General features: G+C 37.6%; 1 protein-coding gene across 5 annotated transcripts in view; it reads left to right on the forward strand.

Annotated features, from left to right (window-relative positions):
• The window catches only part of DYNC1I1 (dynein cytoplasmic 1 intermediate chain 1), a 277,262-nt gene that overhangs the window by 126,615 nt on the left and 131,859 nt on the right, over positions 1–18,788 (forward strand). The window lies entirely within an intron of this gene.

Consider the following 18,788-nt stretch of genomic DNA (forward strand, 5'->3'; position numbering starts at 1 on the left):
CAGGTAAGCTGAAACCCTCACTCTTTGGTCTCCACCTGAGTGGCGTTCACATTTAGAAGTTACAAGATTGTTCTTGGCTATCTGGACCTTGAGGATGTGGCTAAGTACTGGCAGTTAATTAAAACTAGGCTGGCTTTCAGTATCAGAATTATGCAGCCTGTTTTTGTAGGATGCCCCTGAAGTCTTCACTACCCAGCAATGTGTTTTTGATGTAAAAAAAAATATTTGAAAAGAAAACATAACACAGGGCAGCTTGTCCTCATTTACTGCAGAGGTTGGTTGCTCTGTGGGCTTTTCAGAGTGGGGTTCTGCCCCGGTGTTCTTTGTCCCCTAGCTTTGCAGGCTCTGGGCTGCCACACTTTAATGTGCCCCAGAGAGCTGATAGGAGAACACAGCCCCGGCAGAAGATTTTGCTTCATGGGATAAAATGGGGACGATCTTAGAAAAGGTTCTCAGATCAGAGTATTACTACTTTAAGTGGCAGATGAAATAGTTTTAAATTATTCTTTTAATTATTATTATTATTTTAAATATGTTTTCAATTATATAGCAGTTCATGAATATATTCTTAATGTAAATGCAAAATCTAACAGTGTGGATAAAGAGAAAAATCTCCTTGACTCTTCTACATCAGTTCTAGTTTCCTCTCAATGGATACCCTCTCATCAGTTAGTAAGTATTATGATAGGTCAGGAGTCAGGAAACTATGGCCCAAGGGCCTATCCAGCTCCCTTCCAGTTTTTGGAAATAAAGTTTTATTGGAACACAACCATGCTTTTGTTTACATGTCCCTGGCTGCTTTCATACTGTAGTGGCTGAGTCATGTAGTTGCAACAAAGATCACGTGGCCCACAAAGCCTAAAATATTTACTGATTGGCCCTATACAGAATAAGTTTGCTGGCCCCTGTACTAGATCTTATTTTCTTTGCAATTTTGTATATTTAAAGTAATATGAAATTTTATTTGCAGTGTTCATATGTATGTATAGTTTTTTATTTTGCAGAAATCATCATATAGTTCATACTGTTCTATACTCACATTTTTTTTTTAACTATTTGCCTTCATGAACTGTCATCCATATCAAAACATGTGGCTCTACCTCATTATGTTTATTTAGCTGTTACATATTGTCCACAGTAGGACTGAGTTAAACTTATTCTGTCATCCTCTATTGTTGAGCATGTAGTTTACTTTCAGCTTTTACTATTAAAAAGAATGCAGCAATAAAAACTGGCAATAATCTCTATTTTTCTCTAACCAGTATCAGAAAATCATATATACAGTATGCTGGCATATTTTCACAACAGAAGTTTCATAATAATCATGGCTAATATGAAGGAAAGGGGGGTTAATGACCTTGGCCAGGGACTTAAAACATGTCAGTGGGCAACACCCAGGACACACATTTTTATGCTTCCCATTGCTAGGCTGTGCCTACACTGGGAAAAGGCCCGAGTGGAATTTAAAGTGCTTTCCCCTAAAGGACACAAGAGAGAACAGAAGTGTCCTTCGGCAGGGTATCTGTAAGCTTGCTGTCACTTGAACTATATTTTGAGAAAATGTCGAGATTACAGTGTATGTGCTAGAAATATAAAACCATTGAATGTCAAGCTTCTAGGAACTTCCACAGTGATCAAGTTGAGCCCCTTCAGTTTTTAGTTGAGAACACCAAGACTAACAAAGTTTAAATGATCTATTCAAGATCATAGTATTTGGCTTTGATCATGACCTAGCCTGTCAAGTGACTTCAACTCCAATGGCCTAGAAATGAAAGACCTGATTTTTGTAATTCAGGAGGAAGAAGACTTACACATCATTTATATGTTTTATAGTTGGTCAGAGTATTTGTATTTAAAATACATGATTTAGGTATGAACATTCACATTACAGTAGTTTCATTTCTGGTAATGTATTAGGTGTCATTCCTTCAGCAATCCCAACAAAGAAGAACCCACACTGACCAGTGCCTGAGCGATCCGAAAGTTCCTGTCTGGCCATTAGTTCATGTACGTTGAAGAATCACTGGAACGGAAACAGGCGACCTCAGCTGAAGTTGTTCTAGCACATTGCTGTGATTCGAAGGGTTAATCCAGTACAGGAACATATTTTCCAGAATTGTAAGAAAATTTTTGCTTCCAATGAAGTAACAATAATAATTGCTGATCATATGAATTAATATTTGTGGCAGCTTAGAAATTACACCAACAATTGGCCAAACCCACATTTGCACAAAGAAATGCCTTTTAAATATGTCAAGATTTTTGTTCATGATAGACATACTGTTTGAATGCAGACTCTTGCAGAGGTGACATGAAACTGCGCTAAAGGTGTTTTTTTTTTTTTTAAAAAAAACCTTACCTAAATTACATAAATATTTAATGTTAATGAAACTCTCACCTTTAAGTGGCTATGCTTGCCACAGCCTTTCTCCTTTACTATTCTTAGCTAGATTTATTTTGAGCCTGATGATAGTAAAAGAAGTAACATAAAATGAAACTCGATATTCAGAACTACCTGTTTCTTATTCATAAGTTCAGTCTGGGGTCACCATTGGTTCCATTGAAAGACTGGCCTAGAAAGCAATTGTAGTCCATATTCTTTGCAGTAGAATAGAAAAGATTTTTGCCACTGATAATTGTTTTTATTTAAGCAATAATTCTCAGGTGGTCTTGGAACAGAGAAAAAGAGGGAAATGACTAGAACACACTCTGCTATTCAGTTTCTTGGCCTAGAAACCATGGAGAGACAGAGAAAACAGTCCTAAAACAACTAATCATAACTAATCTCAATGACTGGAAGATGTGAAACAATGCCATACATTTTGTCAGATTAATAGATGGTCGCTAAGTATTTCTAGAGTTCCTGTAAGGTACATTATTAGGTATTTGAGGGGGCACATATGAAATTACAGACATGAGCTTTACTTCCCAAATTATAGCCCTTGCTAGGAAAAGCAAGACAAGCAAACCATAATCAACATCCAACTAGGAATTTCTTCTTAGTAGGTCTAGGAGCAAGACTCTTAAGGCTTCCATTATTTAAAACGGTAGCTGAACATATAAAGTACTAAAACAGCTCATTGAAAACTAATCAGTTATGTATCCACAAATAAAATGGGTTGATAAATAGTTCTTTCTTACGAACACAATTATGTTGTTGTTTTGGCTTCATGTGGACAGAGAATAAAGGCAACCATTCATAGAATAAAACCAAAGTTATAGAATAAAACAACGAAGTCATAGAATGAAGAATCCCCAAAACTAGAAGGGACTTTAAGGTCTTCAAGTCAAATGCCAATATCGTCAAAAATATTATCCGCCTGGTGGATTTTACTTATAAATTTTTAAAATCCCAGCCTGAATTCCCCTAGCCTCTACTGGAATTTTAAAGTTGCTACCTCACACCACCACTTAAGTATACAAACCCGTTTTAATATTAGCATAAGAAAAATATAAGAAGATAAATATACATGAAACTACAATTTACAAAAAACTGCATATAGCACCTCAAAGTTTAAAAAAAAACTGAAGCTTTTTGTTTGTTTGCTTTTTTGTTTTGTTTTTGTTTTGTTTTGTTTTTATCTTAGCCAAAGTATACAATTGCACAGATACTCTATTCTCTCTTCTCCATTAGAGGAGCTAGTCAGATGTGACCATATAGACCTCAAATTTGCCTGGATATGATGCGTTTAGCTACTAAATAGGCAGGCTAATCTTAAAGTCAAGAATTGTGTGTATGCAATAAGAATAGTTAATATAGGAAAGTGTAGTTATTGAGGAATTAATATAATATGTGTGTTTGCCATATAAATAAGGAACCTAAAAGTGTTCAAATATATATATGGCTGATATGCTGAGAATGAAAGAGAAATGATTAGGAAACTAAATACCAAAATGGTAGCTATTTTTTCCCCCTGGACTTGTCTCAGTGACAGTCGCAAATAGAATAGCAACAGCTAAACCGTTCTTAAAGCTAAGAGCCTGGAATGTTCACAGACTCTGGAAATTTGACATTAAGATAATGCCCTGATTTATAGAGACAACCACAGAACGATGGGTTTTCATCTGTAGCTGGTTTACAGGTGAAACAAGTTATGTTTAGAAAACAAACCCAAACCAGAGACAAAAACAAACAGAAAAAAATAATCTGGAGGAATACGATAATGCAAGCAAGAGAAAGAAATTACCAAGAAAGAGTGCTATAATTAATATATTTTGAGTAGTAAGAGGTGATCTGATACTTATAAAATGAAAACGAAATGCTGTGGAAAAAGCAGAGGACAAAAAGAGTTTTACAAATTAAAGCTACAATAGGCCCATGAGGAAGCAATCAGACATAACCAGAATACGAAACATTCTCAAATAATTTGAAAATCTACTACAAGTGAATGCCACTAAAAAAAAGGGTTTGTGTGGGAAGGGTGGGGCGAAGACTGGGAATATGGCTCTATTAAGATGAAAGATTCTATAAAGGCAGAAAAACCAAGACCAAGGTGTGAACCTTAATTAGATTTAGTTCAAAAAGAAAGCAGCTATGAAACATATTTGAAGGACAGCTAAAAATATGTGCAGATAGATTGAATATTAGATAATACTGGGGTAATATAATTAATTTTCTTGGTGTAATAATAGTATTGAGGTTAGGATAATGTGCTTGTTTTATGAGATGCTTGCTGAAGTAATTAGGAATGAAGTGTCATGATAGTAAACATTCTAAATGGTTCACAAAAATAAAAAATACACAAAAAATGTTATTACATTTTATTTTTTCTTTACAATAGCAGTCCGTTTCAATGTAGAATAGAAAATACAGGAAAAAAAGGAGAATGTTTACAAGCAATCATAAATACAATTCATCCCAGCACTGCTAACGCTCTAGTGTTGTATATGTGTGTGAATATATTCATAATATATATTAGGTACTAAAATATAACATCTGCATTATTACATAAATGCATACATATATAACACACATAATGTATGTATATACCCACGATAATACATATATTATTTATAGTAATATGAATATATCTTTTACATCAAAAATGTTCATCATATAATATCCTTTTAGTGATTGAACGAACGTAGCATTGTACTGTGTGCATGGACCCTAATTTTTTGTACCTGTCTCCTCCAGTGAAAGGAGTTTTACTTATTATTATGCAGGCACAACTCTTCCTCCTTGTGGCTGAGGTTTTAATTTAGTGTGCATGACTTAGAGTGCTTCTGAATTCCCTCTTGATGAGACCTGACTGGTTTGTTATGTTTTCTTATCATCTGTTCTGTCAATGACATTTTTCTTCATTTACATTAGCCCAAGAGGTCAAAGAGCATTTTTATCTTGATGGGTAATCTTACACATAACAAATTGGTTGCATATCTTTGCTCACTGGTACTTTATTTAACAGGCTAATCTGATAAACTACCTATTTTTCAAGTTATAATAACATTCATGGTGGTGGTGAACTTGATGAGGTTCCAAGTCTCCAAAGACAGAAGCTGATTGCTTGCGGCCACATAACATTTTAGCTAATGCAATAAAGGATTACTTTTCATAGTGAAGAGATAAAGACTGGGGGAGAAGGGGATGGTTAGCGTATTAGGGCAAATGCAGAATAATCACATATGGCAATTTATTGCTTTGGAATGTAGAATCTTTTTATTGTAATATCCTCATTTTGAAAAAGGGCACTTGGCATCAAATAGACCTGCTTCAAATAATGGCTTTGCTACTTTTTAACCTTGGCAAGCAAGGGTATGATTCTCTCTGCCTAGTTTTCTCATCTGTAACATCGATCCTGAAGTATGTATGGAAATTTCATAGGTCTGTTATAAAGATTTAATGAGGTCATGAAAGTTTTTTGTAAATTATAAAGAGCTGGTGATGGGGGAGTGAGGATCGTGATGGTAGTAGTAGAATTAGTAGCAGTAGCATAAATAGTAACAGAAGTAGGAGAATATTAGTAATGGGTAACTATTATTAATAGATAATAATAAACCATTAATATGATATTTATATTTTATATCTATATTTATATTTTAAGATATTTATATTTCTATTTACAGATATTTATATCTACATTTTAATATTTATATTTTAAGACAAATTTTTATATTTCTATTTTATATTTATCTTTATACTTATCTCATATACAAATATTCGAGATGTTTACATTTTAAGACACTTTTTTTATGGATTAAAAAGCTGATCTTAATCAGATGCGTTTATTATAGCGTCTTTTCAGACACTCCAAAGACCACCGTAAAAAATAATTTGTATATATTTGCAAGTAGAGGGAAAAAAAGATATTACTTGATTCAAAAATATGATATTGAAAATTTATGTTTATTCTACATTTTATTATCTATGGAAAGAGTTTTATTGTAAGTTACAATAGCATTTTAATAATAGTCTTCTAAATAAAGTATTTCTGCTAGATTTGTAGCATCTCTGATCTCTGCTCAAGATTCCTAATTTTGCATAAGTATTCCTTTAATTTAAATTCATATTTGTTGTCATTCTTAAGTTTTGACTATAAAGGAGAAAATGTACTCTTTATAAGTGATACGAAATAGCCGTATGTAAGATTAGGTGGCTCATACAATAAGTTTACTTAAGAATATCCTTGTTTTTTCTTTATTCTGAAAGATACTCTTGGGAGATGGATACATTTCTGAAGCATTAAGTTCTCACCATTCATTTTCTTAGCATTATACACCAGCTTTTGTGTGTGTGTGACCCAATAGACACATAATACAAAAGAAATGAACACAGTTCTTTTTATCGTGGAGGATGAATGGGGTAGATGTTTGTTTTGTTGTTTTCGTGAAGAATTAGTGGGGTGGGTGTTTAAAAAAGCACCAGTACATCAAAATATAGAATGATATTTAAGGCAAAAAAAAAAAAGATATTTTTTTCTACCTATTAGGATCGTTTCATCTCAAATTAGAGTGTTTGGAAAAGCACATAAGTATATGAGGTACTGACATAAACATGTAAATAAGTATAATTCTCTTAAAATCCCACGCTCTCCACATAATCTTCGATAGCACCCTGTAAGAAGATCTGATTCTGGTCACTCGCAATCCACTGCATATTCAACATGTAAGCAAAATACACCTAAGCACTGAGTCTCATTCATAGAACATGAGGGTGCCATTTGGAAAGAAATTGGAGTGGAGCAGAAAGAGTCATGGTCCATTCCACTTACGGTTCATTCATCGATTCATTTATTCAACAGACCTTTAATTAATGTCTACCCTGAGCCAGAACCTATTCTAGTTGCTAAGGACACTGCAGTGGACAAGGCAGGCACAGTCCCTTCCCTCACTGAACTTATATCTTGGTTCAGGGGAGGAGGAAGAAATACAATAAAAATATTGAACAAGTAGAGGGAGTATGTCAGATGATGATATGTGCTATAAAAGAGAAGAGTAAAGGAGATGGAGAAAGCCAAGTGGAAGGAGGGTACTCTTTTGTGTAGGACGGATAGCGAAGACCTCATTGATCTTCTGAAGTCAGAACAGAGGCATGGGGAAAGGAGCAAAGACAGCCCTAGAGGACTGGAAGGAATGATTCCAAGCAGAGGTGAAGCAAAGGCCCTGGGGCGAGCAGCAGTCTTGATATCTCTGATACAAGTTAACTAACTTCTCTGAGTTGCAGTTTCCTCTGTGGTCAAAATGGAAGTAACAGTACTACAGCGAGGATTAAATGAAATAGGGTGTGCAAAGAGCCACATGTACTGCGTATTCTGTAAATCTTCAGTGCATTTCTTCTGTAAATATCTGTTCATGTGTGTATGTGTGCTTGTCTGCATCATGATGGTCTCTCTTCCTTGAAAGCGATGTCTTTTAAACACTAAGGCCAAAATCATTACCAAATTGTGCTATATAAAACACTAAGGCAATCACCTGTGTTATGCAGTTTAAAGATGTCCATGGACTGCTTCATGAAGCATGTCTTCATGTTTCACTTGTCTTTCTCAGATCCTGCCACCATTGGTCCACCCCAGAGCCTCCTGCTGCTGAGATCTTATACTAGTGATGGCAGATTTGGAGGTGGCATACGCCCAAGATAGTTCCAGATTAGCTAGCTCCCTTCCCTGTTACTCTCTCCCTGAGAAACTCATGTCCTCATAAAGAGGGTGGGGTAGATTCCTTGGCTCCCACTTTTCTAAACCCTTACTTTTCTCTCTAGTTTCTTTTTTTTCCAGCATAGGCAGGCACGGGAGCTGAGAGAGCTGAAATGCTCTGTGTAAAAGAGTGAGAGAAATATGGATCAGAGTGGGGCTTATACCTGAAAGGGAGAGCAGAGAGAAAAGAGAGGAAAAAACACTTCAAGTATCATGGTAGAGTGGCTGAGAAGCTTTTAAGAATAGAAAAGACCAATATGCCTTTCTAAGCGGTTTGCATTGCTGCATTATAAATTCTTTCCATCTCCTCAAACCTTTGATAAAGTCTCCTACAAAATTGGTCTTTGTATATGGCTTCTTTTGGGTAGCAGTCAAGGAAAAGGAGTGAGTTCCATTATGGAGTCAACGTCAGGGCAGAAATGAATGAAAAGCTCTGTGACCAACAGTAAGGAAGTAAGAATTCTGCAGAAGAAGGAAGCAGGAGCCAGAAATGACCACCCGTTCATCCCAGAGAAATTCTCAGAAGTCTCTCAAGGACATTGAGCATTTCAAGCCAATAGTATATTGATTTTTAGGAGCAGGATAACCTCAGTTGACATGTGCATGTACAAGACACTTACTTCAGGCAGCATCCCAAACAAAGACTGAACTCTCTGGGGTGGTAACATGAAATTCAGGCTGATGATCTGAGAGGTACTTTGGGCCTTCCAGGAAATGGGTATGACAGTTAAGACACATCCACATTTATCAGTGTCCTTGAATGGACCAGTGTATATGCTTAAGCTGCATTGTAGAGGTCCCAAGACGACATTCAGAAGTGACACCTTGAGAATGGCTCTGTTTGCCAGCTTAGTTCGCTAGCTTAGTCTTGAATCAACATCTTTGATTCCATAGAACAGAAGGGGAGTATGTTTGGGGTAACTTCCTTGGACCGTATCCATCCTGGGCTGCATATAAGGCAGCTGTAATATTAAAGCTAACATTGACTGAGGACCCAGCATGAGGAAAGGCTTGTGCACTTAAATCATCTAGTTCTCACAACAGCTCTTTGAGGTAACTACTATTATTATTATTCCTAAACGAGGAGGCATAACTTGACCCAAATACAGGTTTTGGGAAACTAGAGCATGTGGAATAAATAAGTACTGAGGGGAAATTTTGTGAGGATAAGTGAGAGTTAAAGAAGCAACCAATTCAGCAATTCTTTAATAGCACATGGGCTGTTAACTTTATACAGATGCCTGGTGTCTTCGTCAGGCTTATAGGATGACAGTGTAATTTCATTTGCGTTTGTCTGATGTTTTCATTTAGACCATGACGACTCCCAAGTCAGCTCTTTTCAGGCTGTAGGTCTTCCTCTGTCTTTGCAACTCCACTCTGGATGGGCAGGTATGTGGCTCATTAAAGGCAAGAGTGGAAGATGATGGTGATGATAACTGGGGAAAACTTGGGCTTTGTGGAGAAATAAGCAAGTTTTGAATTTGAGCAAAGATCAAATTGAGATGAACCCAAAGGCGAATGTGGTCAAGGTAAAAGAGTCTGTTTAAAAGCAGATGTTTGTATGCGTACTTCGTCCACAATGTAGCTCTGGAGATCCATTTTGGAGTCTGTTCTTACAGTGTGCATATACATCTTCTATGGAATTTACACATTCACTCATGCAAGTGAATCCTTAGAAGCCCAGCTACCCATTACTGCCTGGGGTGGGGCCAGCGAGGGGTCGGGGAAAGTGATGCTGATACTTGCTGGAAACTCTGTCTTTGGGTCAAGCTAATTTACTGCATATTTGAATGTTTGGCTTTTGATGGCCATTAACTTGAGCCTGACTCACCAGAGTAGCCGGCTTTTAATGAAGAATTGCTTTGTTAACAAAAAAAAAAAAAAAAAATTCTTGAGATTTTTTTGGAAAAGGAAAAAGTAAATCCCAGAAGATTTTTAGAACTGGTAGTTGAAGCCTGTTCACTAGCCTGCCTGGATTTCCTTTAAATGCTAAGATGAAAGTCATTCAGCATGGAGCTCTCACTAGTGGGGATTTAAGAGGTTTTTATTCCTGTTCTGTACTACTGCCAGGAACTATAATTAACAGATAAGTGAGAGAGATGGAGATGGATTTTTTTCCCCAGCTTATTTAAATATCCCCCTCCTTTAAAAACCCATATCCATCATAACTAGAGTGGACCTGGAATAATGGAAGTCCAAATGGACAGAAAATCCACGAAAACAGTGCACCTGTTTGTTTTTCTTTTGGCCTGAGGATTAATAAAGGATCTTGGACTAGTTTGCCATTCATCTCTCATCTTTCATTTTTTCAATAATCTTATCTACAAAATGCTTTAACTAGTATATTAAAAATCTTTAATTTTTAGATGTGTTCACTTTGAATTCTTTCCATTTTTTTCCCCTTGGTAAATGTTTATCACACTCGTAGGCAACTTGAAATTTCCTTTATAGAGAGGAGTGCCCCATTAAGGAAATGAAAAAAAAAAAGACTGCTTAGAAAATTTAAGGGCCCTGTGAGACTTATATTTCTAAAAGGACTCCTATTAAAAGAACATTAGGGACATATAAGGATAAACACTTGCCATTTCTTCAAATATGAAGATATCACTACTCACCATTCTTCAGGCACATTTTGAAAGCTTTGATTTGCTTTGGTTTGTTTGGTTGGTTGGTTTTGTTTGATTACTTGCTTTTTCCATGTACATTAATCAATTTGCATCGACTCATCCACATCTACTTCTTCTTTCCCTTCTGACCAAAAATATACTTTAGTGTGCACAAACCAATGAAAAATCTTATTAAGGCATCTGTTCAATATGTGACATCGAGTCTTATATAAGTAAGTAGCTTCTGTTGCCAGTAAGGAATGATGAACCGTGAGTTTTCTTTTCGACCTATTCTGACATCTGCAACTCTCACAGCAGAGTTTGGCAAATCTGAATTGAGTCATGACTAGAGAGTCAGTAGGTCACATTCAGTCCAAGAGACAAGAGAAAGATGGAGAAGCAATGCCATTGTCAGTTGGGAAAGGTGCATCTACAACCATACTCATAAAACAAAAGTGAAGATCAAGGAGAAGATTAACTTAGAAATAGCAACAGAAGCATACTGATAAAATATCCAGCAATAAAGATCATAGAAATTAACCCAGTATAGAATATTCATGACACAATAAAGTTTTGAATCGCCTCTACTTCAGGGTATGTGAAAAATTCATTACCTGTTGCAAAACATCACCGTTTCCTTTAGTCTTTCTCTCTCTGAGACTAGTCTCATAACTCTTCAAAATAAAATGGTCTGTTGAGCTAAGAATGAACAGGGTTGAATAAAATAGACCCGTGTATTGGTGACAATGATTATACCTTTTAAAGTTTTCATAAATAGCACTTTACTGTTACCATTATTTTCTGCTCAGTGGACAGCACCAGTTCCAGAAGTTGTGTGAGATAATTGAAATTGATTTTTTTTGCTAAGCAGCGCGTTTGATATTTCTTCAATGAGACTCCAGCTCTCCTCCCTATGCCCGCTCCCAAATCTGTGGTGAAGGAAACATAACTTTACTTCATCTGATCCTTAATATGTCTCTTAAGTCCTTAAAGGTCATGGGCAGTATTTACAAAGGCTAGGATGTACTATGAGAGAGGCAATAATGCTTATGTTTTCCCAGTTATGATAAGCATCGAGTAGTCCAATTAATGATCCATCTGGAATAGTCTTCTTTGGATTTGGCTTTCGAAAGTTTGCTTGAAACCTGAGAAGTTTTTTTTTTTTTTCTTTCCCTCATTACCCATACTTGTCTGTTACAGTTTTAAACAATACATCCAATATAACCTTTTTATTAAAGGTTAAGTCTAAAATGCGTTTTCTTTGGCACAATTCTGAACTCACGCTTTACCCACTTTTCGAATGCTTTCAGCTCACAAAATGAGAGAAAATCTTTCTGTGACACGATGGTATCACCATCTTTTTTTCCGGTGGGAGGACTGCACGCCCACACAGCAGATTTTCTCTATGTTGTGGCATTCATGCAGCAAAGGGCTGTACTTCTGAAGGGTTTCTTGTGTAAGGGCTTTTATGCTTCTCGCTTTGGAGAATTCACTCAGACTGTAGCCAAGTGGAGGTCAGGAAGAACCCCGCCCTGATGCTGCTTTTCTGTATGTTTCCCTGTGGTTCTCCACCGCCTCACGGAACATATTCCTTTCAATCTCTCTCGGAATCATTTACGTTTCATTATTTGCAGATGGGGGAAAAAAAAAAAAAAGCACACTGACAAACAGGAAGAATTCTTTTATTTAATAAGCCTTTGGTCGCCTGCTCGATTCTGAAATGTGTGTGCTCTGTGCTCCGACTGAATAAGTCTGATAATAGACTGTAAGAATCTTTCTGCTTCCTCTCTTCTTTTCTTCTTTCTTTTCATTTTCCCTTTCTCTTTTCATCCTTTCCTGTTTTATCTGTTTTAAGGCCAGTTTGCTCCCCAGATTATCCACTTACATTCTTTTCCTCACGATGGAATCTTTTTGTCCTTCTGACTCTTAGAGTTGTTCCAAATCTCTGTTAATGCATTTATCACTTCTGACATAAGGTGGTAGATTTTTTTAGCTTATATTTTCCTCCCCTTTGCAATTCCCTTCTTTCACTAATGGCGGAGAGTGACAACTAGTGATTACAGGAATCTTGAAAATGCCACTGGGAACTCAGCAACAAGAGCTGCCTCATCAAGACAAAGATGTGAATTCAAGCCTGGATCCCCAGATGCCTCCCTCCCTTTTATCCCCACCCCACTAGTAAATTCTGAGTAACCTCTTCCTACTTCCTGACCTGGAGGGTCTAACTGAAAACCTCAACAAGCCCAAGGGTGTGCGTGGCCTGCTTAGTGCTTTTACGTTCCCTCCCACACACAGTCTATTTTAGAGTGAACACTATGTTATTTCTGTACTAGGCAAAAAACTTTTCTGTGTAAATGGAAATATAAAATTTGTAGGTGCTATAAAATAAGCTTACAGAAAAAATAATGTTTCAATGTGTTTCCTCTTTCTCGTCCTTCCTCTGTCCTTCTTTTACTCATCATGGTGACATTTGTCTCTTCCTTTCTTATTTATGGATGTGCTAAAGTGTGTGGCTGAGTCCTGAGCGGGGCTTAGGGAGTGATTGATCACATCAGACCTTCAGGGTCTGCTTGTCCAGCAGAGCTCAGCTTAAAGCCAGACCACAAAACCACTCTGGTCTCCAAGGAACAGCATTCTACTGGTCAAAGCGGCTAATGGCCTTCTTTGAGCGCAGTTATAAATTACGACGGTAGGTCCATATCTTAAAAAATTCATGCATTCATTTAGCAAATATTTGTTTTGTACCTACCATGGGCTGGCTGTTCTAGCTCTGAGGATACTGTAGAGAACAAAACAGACAAGTGTCTCTTTACATGTACCTTCACATGTTAGAATATCTTTTCATAATCTCTTAGGCAATAGCTGTTTTTACAAGTGGTTCTAGTATCTTTTAGACATAAAATCCCCAAAGTTTTAATGACCATAAGCATCTTGTTCAGTTTTATACATTTTTTTCAAGAAACAAATGCTATAAAACCAAGTAAAATATGTTTTGTCTTTTTTTATGTGAGTCGAACAGCCTTTTGCAGAACATGTTTTAATTTCTCTTCCCCCATTTCCTTGCCCCTATCGAAAAAAAAAAAAAGAAACAAAAAAAGAAAAGAAAAAAGAAACATGTTTGGATTTTCACCACCTGGTTATGGTTAGTTCTTTATTTTAAAATCGCTTTCAAAACAGATCAGACATTACACTGTTAAAAACAATTTTCACTGTAGGTATAGAATATCATACTGCGCTTGTAGTAATAACTGATAGATATCTAGAATAATCTTCAATAGGACTGAGACTATAAAGAACTGTCAATCACTGAGTTTAACTTTAAACACAGATGATTTGAATTCATGTTAGCAGCGTGAGGAAGCCAAGAAGATGGAATAGTGCTGGCTGGAGAAAAGATGATAGGATTACCTCTGCAGTTTGCCTTTCTTGCTGGTTGTTTGAGTCACTAAATCAAGGCAAAGTTTATGAAAAGCCTGTGGTTGGGGTTTCCAATTTTTTATTCAAAATCTGCTGTCAGAAATAAGTGCTTTACTTGTGACTTAATTCTATGCAGGCACACACACCTTGGTTCAACACTTTGGCCAGGCAGCCTTGACTGTCTTGAGAGCAGCAGAGATCTCATTAACTCAAGCTGTTACAAAGAAAAGTGGTTCACATGCTTTCTGGTCATCATTCACTGCTCTGGCAACAGCTCCGTGGATGCTGAAAGAAACCGTGAACTCCAAGGCAGTGATGGGGCCAGAACAGTGAGGACCAGAGGGTGCAGCCGAGTACGGTGGAGAGAGTGGTGCGATTTGTGAATTCAAAACCGTTATCCTTCTTGGAAGAGGCACCTCTACTTTTTAAAACTTTCCAAGTTACCTATTTTTAAAAACAGGTTATTTTAAAGTATTTCCGCTACTATCATCGCAGGCTAGACTTAAGCTGTCCAGTGTGGGAGCCACTAGCCACATGAGGCTATTTTAAATTGAAAATAATTAAAACAATAAAATTTCAAATCCAGTTCCTCAACTTGCACTAACTGCATTTCGAGTGCCCACTGCCGCACGTGGCTCAGGGTTACAGTACTGGACGGCACAGAGAGAACATTTCCACTATCACAGAAAGTTCTGTTGGACAGTGCTGGTTAGATAGTGTTGGCAGAACGTGACACCTTTACAGTGATTAGGCATTTAAAAGGTATAACCAGTAAGAACTGAATGCTAACACGTGAGCATATTTTCACTTTGAATATATTGACTTTGTATTAGTTACGTTTCTGTTAAAATACATGGATGATTATTTTCTTTGCTATGTCTTTTAAATGTCTTTGAATATCATATATGTCAGTGCTGTGTCACATACTCTCCCCAAAGGATCCAGTCCACACATTGTTAGTTACCAATCAATGAAGTAGGTAGAGAAATAAAGAGTAAGCATTTAGATGTTTTTTTATAAGGATTCAGCATTGTGCAACTTCCAGTCACTCATGATGATTGTATTTTATGGAAAGATCAGTCTGAGACAGATTAGAAATTATTTAAAAAGAACAACTGCCCCTTTACCACAGCGAGTTAAGAGGCAAAGATATATGAAAATATTCTCCTTTGGAAACACATTAATCAGTTCACCCAAGGATTTCAGGCAGGACCAGCTTATACGAAAGGAACAAAAGCTCAATTCAGAGTAAAAAAATTCTATTAAAAGTATAATTATGTGACATGACTGAATATAAGCTACAGTAGTTTTCCCATTCACTCTTCAGTGTATATAAAGGATTCAGTTCTGGGTGCTCTTTTCTATAAATGTAACGACACTTTTATGTAACATTCTCTATCTCAGGGAGCTTAGACCAAAGTAGGGGGAATGAGTGTGTCTGTTCTTGAGAGGAATGTGGCACTTGTTTAGTACAGCTTGCCAAGTTAGAAAGATTTGTGCTTTGGCTAATAAAAGTAGCTACTATTCGAAGAGTGTTACAGTATTTGAATTGAAAAATGGTATGTGTTACTGCATCAGCACAAAGGAGATGTCCCCCGTGATGTGAACTGGTACCGTGCAACAGGAATATCCCTAGCCTTGTTTCAGTTCCATCCCTGCAAATCAGGCCACGTGTCAGCGCACTAAGCACAAGGACCAGAGTGTACATGGCACGTGCATGTTGAGTTGCTAAGTAAATAGTGTGTAGTAGTAAGTGCTTATTTGCTAGCTTCTCTAAACTCCCAGCTCTCCAAGGGAAGGAGATGTATTTAGCCATGTCGGCTTATACAGTGGATGCTCACGAAAACCCATTTAACAATTGGTACTGTAAGATGCTATTAAAACAAACATTTAATGATCGAGTCAGTTATTCAGGTTATTCAATACGATACCAAATCACTGCTTTGACATTTGCTTCATCTGGTTATTCTGTCATCCTGGATATGCTGAGCTTAAACTACAGCTAGGTGAATGGCTTGTTGCAAAATCAGAAAACTCTTATTCTGAGTTATTGCTCTTCCTTAGCTCTAAAATAGTAATATAATAATAAGTATTGGTTTGCATTAGAGGCAATATAATGAACAAATGATTGTGAACTACTTTACTGTGAGATAAGGTGAAAACATTCATTCCATGAAATATTACTACTACAAATTAGCCAGAATTCATTAGAACTTTTTTTTTCCCCCTAAAACTTCCAAGTGTCAGAGGAAGTTGGGAGTTGCTGCTTAGGATTTCAGAATCAGCAGCATCTTCATAAAACCTGGCACTTGGAAAGTGGATCTCAGGGCAATCTGCTTTCCCCGACCCACCCCTCCATTTCTTTGTATCACATAACTACCCCTAAAGTCAATACTCCCCCTTAAATAAATAAATTGTTCAAGCTCTTTACTGTCTGCGCTGCTTCTTCATTAACTCAGGGTTTCAACGTTACTCATTCTCCGGATGGTCCTACTCTCTCTGGCTCTTGTCCGCGAGTTCCTGACTGGGGGCCCTATTGATCTGAGGAGGAAGAATACTGAGGCCCTGCAGATATGTGGTTGATCTCTTTGCCCACTAGCCCGGCATAAGTTGGAGGTGTCAGAACTGAGGAAATGACTCTTACAGCCTGAAACTTTCATCTGGAGGCAGTAGTCAGGAGCTGGGAGGTTCATTTAGAGTGACAAAATGTTTTGCTTGTCATGCGATTTACAGGAAAGGACACATATAGGGGTACACTCTGAATGGAGAAAAGTTCTCCATCCCCAACACCACAGAGCTCACCCTGTGGTTTTTAAGTCACATTCACACTCACAGGAAATATCACTACTCACAAGGGCTTCCACTGGGGGAGGAAAAAGAATAGGCTGAGTGATACCCAGTGCATCATAATTGCAGAGAGTGAATGGATCTGATGCATCATAAGCCAGGGTTACTCAGGCTCAGCACTACTGGCATTTTAGGTTGGTTAAGTCTTTGCTGCGGGGGTCATCCTCTGCATTGTAGGATGCTTAGCAGCATCCCTGGCCTCCAGCCACTAGATTCCAGTAGTAACCACCCCCAGATGTGACAACCAAAAACATCTCCAGATATTGCCAAATGTCTTCTGAGGGGCAAAATTGCCCTGGGTTGAGAACCACTAAAATATGGAGACTTTGAAAGGATTCCAGATGTGCCACCATTTCTCAGAAAGGTTCAGTAACTTTTTTTCTAGGAATCTCTAGGAAAATGATTAAGGAATGTTTATTTCATGTTGTAACCAAAAAAGTACATGTAAGCACCCACTTATATGAGACACTCAGTTGAGTTCTAAACAAAACAATCAAAACTTTTCTCTAAACATAAATCTTCTAAGCCAATCAAATGATAATTCTTGCCATGCACACAATCTAGAGATAAATCATATTCAAAATACATCAGTAGAAATTGACACTGACTCTGTCTTAAAATATGCCTTAAAGAACTTGTCTGTTAATTCACCATGCAGAAATATTTATTGAGCATCGACTATGTGCCAAGCACTTGACTAAGCATTGGCAATAATGGACAAAGAAAACACTACTACTGCCCTTAGGAGTTTAGAGGAGAGTGGAGACCGACAGACAATCATTAATTACAAATGATAAATGGCTTGGTTGCTCTACACAAAGGAGAAGCAGCTAAATCAAACAGGGATAAGGGAAAGTGTTCCTGAGGTGAATTTTGAAGCTGTGTTTGGAAGGATGACTAGTTAGTAAGGATGCTGCAAGAAGCGGGAGGAATGTGTATGAAGACTCAGAGGGATGCAGCAGCGCAACACAGAGAACTACGAGAGACTCCGAATGTCTGTGCAGAGATGGGGCAGGGGTATACAATGAAGTGAGAGAGTCTCAGGCAGATCTGGCAGGGCTTTGGGTGCTGAGCCTAAAGCCACGGTGGAGATACACTGGGAAAATTTTAGCAGGGGCAAGACAGGGCGTTTTTGGCAGCTCCTCCCAGCAGCGTTATAGGGGATAGATGGAAAGGCTCAAACCAGGAACAGAGAGAGAGTCCAGTTAGAAGCCAGCGGCAGTAATTCAAGAGGGACCTAAATCATCGTCGTGGCAGTGGGTTAAGGAGGAGGAGAGGATAAGAGATCTTTCAGAAATTAAGGAGATAAATCGATCTGCTGATTGTATATGGGGGCTTGACATAGAAGGGACATTTCTAATGGATCCCAGGCTTCCTGTGTAGGTGGTTCATTGGCTGGTTCTCAATCCCAAAGATAAGAGAATCCAGGAATGAGACCAGTTTCGAGGAGAGAACAATGAGACAGCATGGCGGAGTGGTTAAAACCTCGAGTTCTGAAATTAAATTCAACTTCGGTTTATATCCCAGTTCTGTTATTTACCAGCTGCATGAATGTGCTTGGATTTGCTTAATTTCCCTAAGCCTGGTTTTCCTCCCTTGTTAAATGCAGTTGACAATAGTACTTACTTGATAGGTATAATTGAAAAAATTAAATTAGATGACCGTTAGGAAGAACTGTGCCTAGCACGCTTAGAACGTGCTCAGTAGAAGTTAGTCACAATGTGAAGATTTCTGTGGAGTTATGCAATGAAGCATCCCAGGGCCCAGGCAGCCCAACTCAGAGCTT

The sequence above is a fragment of the Pteropus alecto genome, unplaced genomic scaffold, assembly GCF_000325575.1.
Source record: "Pteropus alecto unplaced genomic scaffold, ASM32557v1 scaffold21, whole genome shotgun sequence".
In the NCBI taxonomy this organism is placed as follows: domain Eukaryota; kingdom Metazoa; phylum Chordata; class Mammalia; order Chiroptera; family Pteropodidae; genus Pteropus; species Pteropus alecto.